The following is an 11,315-nucleotide window of genomic DNA, read 5'->3' on the forward strand; positions in this document are numbered from 1 at the left end:
TGGAGAGTAAAGACAGCAGATTTATGTGGGTGGATGATTATCTCGGTTTTAAACAAGCTGATTTTGAAGTGAATGTGAGACACATAAATAGAGATGTGCATTTGACTGGATAGAAATTCACAAGAGAAAAGTGGAAATGTGGAGTAGAAGCTTCAAACTCATGAGTGGCAGTGGCTGGATGTCTTAGGGACTGTATGTAGGTTTGGAAAAGGAATATGTGCTTTTCCCAGGCTGCTTAGGCAGGACATGACTCTACTGCTCACTTTCAGACCCGAATGTTAGCTATACCTATTCCTTTCTTCTCCAAAGGGTATGCCTTTGGGAAACAGAAAGGAGGCGGGGAAGGAATGAGAATGAAAGGCAATTAATCAGATCAGAGTAAGAACACTCAATATCAAGAAAATGTGGAAAGAGCCTAGGAACAAAGTGAGGTTTAGAGAACGTACATTTAGAAGTGCTAAGAGCATCTGATGGTTGGTGGTATTAAATTTGGCTCAGGTTTCAGGAAATAAATTAACTGAATAACACCACAAAAATTATTAATAGATAAATTTCCTCTTAAGAAAGACAACTGAAAATGGACAGATACCAATAACAGACAAATTTTAGTGAAATAAGAACTGAACAACATGTGGCTATACATCACTTATGTGTTCAAGATGAAGAGACAGCAGCACTGAGGGGGAGGAGATTCCCAACATAAGCATTACCATTACCAGCCTTAACTGGAGTCATCAATGAACAGTTAAACTAAAATGTCTGATAGATACATGCCTGCTTGTATCTGTGACAAAAAAGTTGATGGTGTTCTGTTTTCTCCAAGGACAGCAGGGAAAAATGACAAATACAGACCCAAATGCTCAGAGAGTGGAGAATACTAAAGTGTTCACCACAAAAGCTCATCTCAACAAATTCCAGCAGGAATTAGAAAATTCATTTACCAATCTGCAAAAATCAATACTAGGCTACCACCATGTTTTTCATTTATTTCAGGAATACAAGGCTGTTTGAGTATTTGAAAAGTAATTGTTATAATCCATTCTAGTAACAATCTCAAGAAGAAACATATACCATGATATAAATTCATATAGAAAAGAAATTTCACAAAATGTGGCATCTTATCATAATTAAAACTCTTAGAGAATTAGAATTTGAAAAGCACACCAGTAAAATTAATTTGTTTTGTGGTATTTCTTCCCCAAGAATATGAGAATATGCAATATTTGTTTTTCTGGGTCTGGCTTAACTAATTTAACATGATGTCTTCCAGGTTAATCCATGTTTCAGCAAATGACACGATATTTCTTTCCTTATATACTATCAACACTCCATTCTATCTATATACCACAACATTTTATTCGTAAAGTTTGTGGACATTTCAGCTAATTCTGTATCTTGGCCATTTTGAATAATACTTCAATAATCATAGGAGTTAAGATATCTTTTTGATATTCATATCATTCCTTTGGATGTATACCCAGTAGTTGGAAGACTGGATCATGTTTCCCAACACAAAGAAATGATAAATGTCTAATGAGATGGAAATGCTAATTACCATAATTTGATCATTATACATTGTATGCACATGCCAAATTATCTGAATATACCCCATAAATATTTGGAAATATGGCATGTCAATTAAAAATATAAAAGAAATGAACATCAACTTAGTAAAGTTTATTTTGAAAAGTCCTACAATTAACATTGCTTAATGTTTAGTGATAGGTGGTAGAGAGCTTTTGCTAACAGTGGTTATAAGAGTAGGTAACTATAAAAGTTATCTGTTGGTTCTTGTTGCTCTTCTTTTCAAGCAGGTATCTAAAGCCCTATCCAAAGAAAATGTGAAAGAAAGAAAAATGTCCTTCTTTGTATATTTAATGACTGTCTACATAAAAAGTCTCAACCTACAAAGCCCAAACTAAAATATTCTTAGAAATATTAAGGGAGTTTAGCAAGGTCACAGGATACAAGATTAATGAAAATTTTTCATTTTCTAGTAATGACAACTGAAAACTGAAATGTTAAATTCACTGTCATTTATAATAGCTCAAAATATTTTTATGCATATCTAACTAAATATGTACTAGATCTCTATGTTGAAATATATATGAAATGCTGAAAAAATCAAAGAAGATAAACGGAAAGAAATATGTTCTTAAACCAGAACACGCAGCAGAGAAGAGATAAAATGAAGCTGTGGGATTAATGCAATTCCTGTTAAAATCACAGCAGCTTGCCTAATTTTGTCCTGATTTTAGTAAAAAACTATTAATTTCTAAGTTACCACTGTGGCATGTGAAAATCCAAATGTGTGGACTATGAGAAAAGTAGATTGGGGAAAATGCTAAAACAAAACAAAACAAAACAAAACAAAACAAAAAACACCTTAAACTGCACAAACGGCTGGGTTATTCTGTTGTCAAGTGGAGACAGCAAGTTTTCAAAAGCCACTGGAACTGTTATTCCCATGACCACAATAATGGACCATCTATTACTGCACCATTTCAACTCACATGACTTAATTGCTCAATTATAGAATGTTCTAACCATGAGTGTTTGCCAGAATTTAACTTACCTATAAATTTGTGGTTCTTCTTTTTATCAATTTACTACTACTTCACATTGTAACTTTACAAATACTGTGTCCATGTTTTCTGATAATTCAGATAGAGAAAACAAGAACAACAATAATGTGAAGCCAAGCAAGATCTGGAAAGCTAAAAGATGATTTTATTTTAATGGCATATACAGAATACATATAACTGGATTAGAAAGGTAAGTAAACAAGGGAGAACATTTTGTACATGATAGGAAAAACATTCGTAATTGGGCATGATGGAGATGGCGAGGCAGTTCTGTAGTACTTTTCCACTGCTGAACAACAGCGAACTGTAGACAGGAGGCTTACACACACACACACACACACACACACACACACACACACACGCACACAAAATCTATTTATTAACAACAGCGGAGGTTGAAGCACCACATACAGGGATCAGCAAGGTCATTTCCTTTTGAGAACTATGAGGGAAAGATTTGTTCAAGCCTCTGTGCTTGGCTTTCAGATAGCTGCCCTCTTGACTATCTTTTCTCTGCACTGATACTAATTCTCACAGTGTGAGTTAAGACAAACAGGTAGAAGGGTCTCTCAGTGTTTATGGGGCATTAGTTCCAAGACCATGCTGTTCAGTACTTGCATTATATTCTGTGGTATATATTTTCTTATATGGATGATTTCTATCTAGAATACAATGAAAATCATAGGAAGACAGTTGCCATATTATCTTATTTATGTAATAATGAGAAGAAAAATATTCGTATATGTTTAGTACCAAAATGTCCTTGGATGGTCTTGATCTGTAATCAGTTCAATAAATGGATGTAGAGAGCACAGGTAATGATGGGTGGCTACATTTCTAAAGGTATTAAATATTTCTTTTAACCTAAAAAGGCACCAATAGTTAGTTGAAAATTGCAGCTACTGCGATAGTTATTATTTCACATGAAAAATACTCGTGATTCTCTTGTTTACTTGATTATTTTTTATAAACTGAGTAAAATTACATCCCTGGAAGTATAAGTCACAAAAAATATCTTCTGGGCAAACAAAATGGGAAATTGTGATAACAGATGCACTGGTGTGCAGCTGATTCTGTTAGCTCTTTTTCATCAATCATACTTCTTATTTTATATCAAGGGATGCATCAAATCCGGGAAGCAAAGTATGCACTCCACCTACCTCTGAGTCACTTTAATTTAAAAAAAGAGAATTTCCAATTATTTTCTTGTTTATATGAAAATTTTAATTAAACCTCAGAAAAATAGAAAACAAAAGATTATTTAAGTCTCATTCAAAACCTGCCCAGACATTGCTCATCCATATGCATCATTGGCACACAGTGCCAATGTAAATTTGGCAAATTCCATTCAGTCTATGAGCTTCTCATCAAAGGAAATGAAAAGTTATTACCTGCTAAATATCTCACAGATTTCACACAGTATTGCTAGAAATGGGGAGGCATACGTGCTTGTTGTTTGAACCTCTCATGATTAACATTTTAATAACTTTTCAATTTTTTGAAAACATGCAGAAGCACAAATTACACTGTTGGCTTTAAAAATGTAGAGGGAGACTGCATCCACAGAGAATGCAGTTCCCATAATTGCTGGTAACGAAAAAAAGCATCCAACATGCTATTTTACCCTAAAATCATGTTTTGAAAGTGTAAGTCAAGAATGATGTCCTTATCTATCTTGGAAATGGAGGAGGATGAGAAGAAACAGAGGTAAATAATTATAAAACAAATTTATATGATTTCCCAGAAAAACTGTCATAGATTTCAAAGAGGCTATAAGGATAACTAGCAGGGTCAACTTTGTACAATTATCTTACGCTACGTTTTGGCTGCAGCAAAAGCTGAAAAGCAAAGAGGAAAGACATATGCAAATAAAACCCCATGAAAGAAAGGTAATCTGATATTTTAGAGTTCTGAAAAGAATAGCTAAGTTAAGAGGGACTTCTTTAATTTCTTTTTTTAAAAATCAAAGCTTACTTGGAATCTTATTAAATTTTAGAATGTCATACTGATTCAATGAGGATGAGCCTAGTGAAATGCCCCTATATTTCCAGCATTGGGAATGCTGATGTAGAAGATCATGAGTTCAAGTCCATTGCATAGTGACACCCTTCCTCAAATCCAGTGAGGCGAGGGCTATCGGGGCACAGATGCAGGAGGAGGCCTAAATTTGATTATGATCTGTTATATGAAATGTACAAAACTCAACATATTTACTTTAAATAAATGAATAATAAATAAATTAATAAATAAATAATAAATTTCTGCCTTTAAGCTCTTTTCTTTAATAAAGAGGGTAAATTTTAATGACATCTTATGCATTTGGAAATTCTTAATGCACAAAGTCAATGTGATTGTCAAAATCTGCCCTTATGAAAAAGTAAAATTTAAGAACCTGATGTTGAGACAGGTTTGGCTTGATTTCATTGTGTTCAAATTACATTTAAAATCAGTATAAAGTAGCCCTAATGCAAACATTAGCTGTCAGATAAGGCAAATTGCATTTTGAGTGTCTTATATTCAGTTTCAGCACAAATATAAAATAACATGAAAACATTAGGGTCACAGAGAAATACTGAAAATAAAACAGAATGAGAAAAAATTTTCATATAATCTGACAGAAATAATTATATAATTCAATTTCATTTTCACCAGAAGTGGTGACTATTCCATAGTCCTTTTAAATTCACTTACCTTCATAAGTAAAACATTTACAGATATAAAACATAGCCTTGATTATTTCAATAGTTAAATATGCAATCAATACTAAACTGTTTATTCAAGAATTATTATAAAATAATATTGATCACATATAATACAATTTGACATTACATTTTTATACATCAATCTTATTAATTTTATTTATTAGTCTATTACTCCTACTAATAATTGATCTAAATATTACATATAACCGTCTGTAACTTGGTTAGCATTATTTTAGATATCATTGATTGGTGAACATCATTTATGTAACAGAAAAGTTAATAATGCAGGATAGCATAGAATTTCAAAATAAACACACTTTCACTTGTCATATTAAAGTATTAGCATATTTATTGTCACCAATTAAATATTGCATTACTCTAATGTATTTTGTTAGTTGAAACTGTCCTGAATTGACTCTTTAAAATGTTAGTCACTTTTTTTTGCTCATGACAAGAATTTTCATTTGTCTAAAGACATGACAGAGATAAAGTTTTGTCTAGGAGCTGTGAACTCTGCAGCCCTAAAGTGGGAACTGTTGGCAACTGATTACTGATGGGTGAGGGAAAGTAAATCTTCCTTTAAAATCTTTAGATAGGCTGACTAGACTCCAGTGGATAAACTTTTAAGGAAAGATATCTGGGAACAAATGCTTAACATACATGAGAGAATGTATGAGGCCCAGTGGGAGGGTTTGTAGGGGGATGGATCAGGGAGGGGGTCTAAATTTGATTAAGGACTATTGCATGAAATGCACAAAAGCTTAATAAGAATATTTTTAATTAACTGCCTGCTTTTGGAAGCCCTTGTCAAGAATTTCCAGTGGATACTCATATGAACATTTGAAAACTGTGCTGTTCTGACCTTTTTCTAGTTCCCTGTTTAGAACTTGTAATGCTGCCTTTATTTCTCCTTCACATCTCCTATTCATGATTCAAGGTCTTTCTTTTCCCCTTAGAGATAAGAGTTATGTAATTTGGGAGTCTTTTAGATAGACCCACTGAAGGGGTATTCCAGTTGCTTCACCCTGCGTCCCTGTTCAGCATGGAAGAAGCCAGAGCGGTCTTCACCCCTATTCCCTATTGGCAATTTGGGTAACCCCTTCAGAGGATGGCATGATAATAGGAGGTAGGAATTGGTTAGGCAGTTAGGGTAAAAAGACCCCAAAGAAAAGTAGCCAGTTTCTTGGCTAAAGGTCAAAATTTCCTTGGGACTGTTAGCAGCATACTCTTTTCTGAAAAGCCAAAAATGTCCAAAGTATCTGGGAGCTTGTATTTAATCCTTAAGAGACCTTCAGGGTTACCTCTTCAGAATGGGGGATGTTAGAGTACCCAAAAGCCCCATAAAAATAAATGAAAGATTTAAAAAAGAAAAAGAAAAAAGTGATGGGGAGTTATGGGAGGTGTTGGAAGGGGGGAAGTAGGCGTAGATTTGATCAAAACACCTTATATGCATGTATGAAATTCTCAATAAATTTTTTGTAACAGTTAAAAAAATTAACTGCCTTGCATCTAAACAAAATTTACAATGAAAAATCAAGGACCTAGAATAACATAAAATGTCTAAAAGGTAAATGGAGGGGAGGAATTTTTCTGATGACTTTTATGGCTCAGAAATAAAAACAATGTAGTATTTGATGGGAGGTAGACACATAGCTAGGAAAAAAGCAATGGACTCAGAATCAGATCCACACAATTGTAGTGAGCAGATTTCTGACAAACATTCAAATCAACTCAATAGAAAGGTGATGTTGTCATCAAATGATATAGGAGTGATTAGAACTTGTACACAAAAGTCACACAAACCCAAAGCTAAGCATAAATCTTATACACAAATTGACTAAAAAATAACTCTAACTCTCTAAATGTTAAAGCAGTTTAAAAGAAAAATATAACGCATATTCTTAATTAGTCTCCATAACCTAAAGTGTTCTTGGGATATTAAATGCGTGCCCACTAAATAATGGGCTGCAAAACTGCACTTCATGAATAAATATTAAACTATATTGTTGCCTGAAACACACTTTTAAGGGAATTTTTTTAAATGAATTGAGAAAATTATTTGCAAACTGATTGTGAGAAAACAAGATCTATGCCAGCATACAGAAACAGCCCTCTGTCTAAATATGACCTTGTTTGCCCAGGAAATAAGACCAACTGTCAAATTGGAGCTCCTGACACTAAAAATCTTCTGCACAGCAAATAAAGATTCAAATGAAGAGACAGCCTATGGAATAGTAGTTATGTGAGTGACTCAGGAGGCACTACACTCACAGCTGAACTATTTGAAACTGAGGAGGCAGAGACAGGTTAAACTCTATGAGATCAAGGCCAGCCTGGTCTACATATCCAGTTCCTGTCTAGGTGGGGCTACAGGGAGACTTTGCCTCCAAAAACAAACAAACAATCAAAATTTTACAAAGATTATCATGAGGTGATACACAGAATTGATAAAATGCACTTCTGTGGTGGTTTGAATGAGAACACCCCCCCTCCCCTTAGACTTCTGATTCTTGAAGACATGGCCCCAGTTGATGGAGCTGCTTGTAGAGTTTTAGGAGATGTGGGATTGCTGGAGGAAGCACATCACAGGGAGACAACTTTGAGACTACTTAAGGCTTGCCCCATTTCCAGGTTCTCTCTGCTTCCTATGCTTGCTTAAAGATGGAACTCTTAGCTTTCTGCTTTGGTTGCCTCTTCCACCGTGGCTCCTGGCCATGCCCCTTCTGTAAGTCTCTATTGTCATGGTGTTTTGTCACAGCAACAGGAAAGTAACTAATACCTCTGTCAATACTGAAGATAGTGTACAGGAGTAAAAGCTCAAATACTGCTGATGGATGTGTCAAATCATTTAACATTCTGTACAAATAATCAATGGTATGTTATTAGCACATACTGAACATATGACCCAGTGGGCATCACCCAGTCTTTAATATGTACAAAATCAAAGCATGTTTTCATGTAAAAATGTGTGTGCTAATCTTTGTACAGTTTTATTTTACAAAATTCAACAAGAAGCCCCATGTCTCTTTGTACATGTGAAAAAGTAAGTAAATGGAATATTACTCATCAGTAGAAAGGAACAAAAATTTTATGCAGAACTATGCAAAACCTGAATAACATTTTGTTAAGTACAAATAGAGATCCGAAAATATTACATGGTGTGCACTATTGGTTTATATAACATTCTAGAAATGACAAATTATAACAAAGAACAAGTAAGTGGTTGCTAGATTTGAGGGGAAATGTAATGAAGAAGGCAATATAAGAAACAATGTGGTAGGTCTGTACCTTGATGACACTGACACCTGTGAAAACGAATTATGTAATAATATTTTATAGACCTACTAATTACATGAGAAGTTGAATACATTTCAAAGTTAGCAAAGTCTGAACAAGGACGGTGTCTAGTATGTCCTTGGTTTAAATTACTGCCCTGTTGGTCACGTAAGTGATGTTATTGCAAGAGCATATTGACGGCAACATGGGAAGTTGGTAATATTTTTGTAACATCTTTGTAAAACTAGAATTATTTCAAAAATAAGAAAATGAATGATAGAACAAATTTTTAAATATTTTTATTAGTTTCTGAAAATACTGCTGTTTTAGAGAACAGTGATGATTCCCCCAGAAATGGAGCCTCCTGAGAAAGAGACAAGGTCCACAAGTCTCAGACTGTCACACATCCACAGCAGCTGCTCAGGAAGTAAACCAGAAGCTCACAAAGGAGAGGTAATAACCAGGTCTGGGAGTGAAGTACTTGAGGAACGTTATCAGAAGATAACATAAGGCATTGTCTTCTATTTTGTCAAACTAAAGCCTTATTTATATTTTCACTCTTTCTACTTTGTCAGACACTGAACAGTTTTGTCTTTTCTAATCCTTTTTAGTCTTCTGATTTAATGAGAAAAAATTAAAAGCCAAATCTGAAGACACCACCAGAATTTAGTTTTATATTAAAACCTTTCCATTCATAAAGATGAAAATAAATCTAATCTTTGACCTTATTTTTCTCAATTAATTGTTCAAAAGTTCAATGTGGCAGAGACAACATGAAATTTAACATTTTAAAAATTCTGCTATGGTAATTGCCTCTGACATCAACTCAAGAAAATACATTTTGGTTGCAAATGTAATGGGGTTTTGTAATGGCAGTCAGCAAATAAAGAGGTGCTTACTATTCAAAAAAATATATTTGTATTGATTCTTTGATAATTTCAAACAATGCATTTTGATCATGTTCAGAGCCTTTTCCCCATTTCCACCCCTAACCTACTACTGTCTCTGACTTCATGTTTTCTATTATTATTTTTCCAGTCTATTTTATGTTTTCCAAGTGCTTTTGGATGTGGCTCTATCCCTTGGAGTCTGGTCAATTAACTAGGATTAGGAGGCATACCCTTAAGGAAAAAAATCCATCTATCGATAATCTATCTATCAATCATCTATCTGTCTATCTATCTATAATCTATCTATCTATCATCTATCTATCATCTATCTATCATCTATTTATCTATCTATCTGTCTGTCTATCGTCTATCATCTATTTCCACCTCCCCCATCCAGGCTGATTTTTTTCTGACATGTCTTGTGCATGCTCTCATAAGCACTGTGGGTTCATCTGTGCAACTACCTTCTGGTGTCCAGACAACAGTTAGCTTGCATTTATCTACCATCTTCTTGTCCCCTCTTCCACAATGCTATTTGAACCTTGGGAAGAAACAATGTGATATAGGTGACCATTTTAGGGCTGAGTAGTCTGCAAATCTGAACTCTCTCTCTCTCTCTCTCTCTCTCTCTCTCTCTCTCTCTCTCTCGTGTGTGCATCTAATAGCTATTTTTCATATCTTTACTTTTTTTTTCTTTTTTCTCTTTATATTGACTAGATGAAGTTCTCTGTGTTAATCAGCAGCAGCATCAACAAGAATGTTCTCTGGTGAGAGGTAAAAGATGCACTAATTAATGGGTGTAACAGTAAATCACTAGGAGTCAGTTTAAAACTATGCCTATTTAGCAGAATAACAGGTTCTCCCTTATGGCCTGTGACCCATCTATCCACAGGTTCTTGGTTATAACAGTGTCAAGAATGGGCTTTGCATTGTGAACTGGCCTGCAAATCCAATCAAAAGGTGTTTGATGGTGGCTAGAGAGATGTCTCAGTGCTTATGTCTGAGAACAGACCAAGGTTCTGTTCCCAGCACCTATTTGGCAGCTAACAACTACCCAGAACAACAGTACAAGGGTATCTAATGTCTACTTTGGGCCTCTACAAGCGTTTCACACATAGGTACACTTACATGCATGCAAGTAAAATTCACATGCACATATTTCTTAATTTGAAATATTTTGTGTACATTTTTAGGTTTATTGTTGAATTATTACAGTTATATAATATTGTTCTCAGTATAAACCCTATAAGACACAAAATTAAATGAGGTTTTAACCTTTAAAAAAGATCTCCATTTCATTATTATAATACAGAGTTTTATACAGAAAGACTCATTTTTAATGCTACTAACATTCAAATGTTTGCACATGTGTCTCTAATCTCTATATATCTGATTATTACTAGTCACAGTCAGTTACACTTGGTTCCTTGGCACCTGAATATGGATATGAAGTCATAACAGCTTCATTTTTTAATTTCAAACATTTTTTTTTATAATCTCACTAACAGTGCACATGGTTTTCTTCTTTCCCCACATCCTCTCCAACGCTGGCTGTCTGATAGCACCTAGTCTAACGAAGTCATCAGGTAGATTTTCACATCTACTAATTATTGAGGAGCAAATTTTTATGCTTTGAAGAATTATTACTAATCATTATATTTTTTCCACATTTTTGTTAAACATCTTTTTAAAATTATTTATTTAATAACCATATAATTAGAAGAAGCATTTTATTACAACAACAATGACATATTCAATAACAATTTCCAGAGCTAAAATGCATCTCCTTCAAAATTCGCTGTAAATTTTTAGGTTTACAGTTGAATTAACACAATATTGCACTCAGTATAAACCCTATAGAT

The sequence above is a fragment of the Nannospalax galili genome, unplaced genomic scaffold (genome assembly GCF_000622305.1).
Source record: "Nannospalax galili isolate Female #2095 unplaced genomic scaffold, S.galili_v1.0 scaffold685, whole genome shotgun sequence".
NCBI classification, from domain to species: Eukaryota; Metazoa; Chordata; class Mammalia; order Rodentia; family Spalacidae; genus Nannospalax; species Nannospalax galili.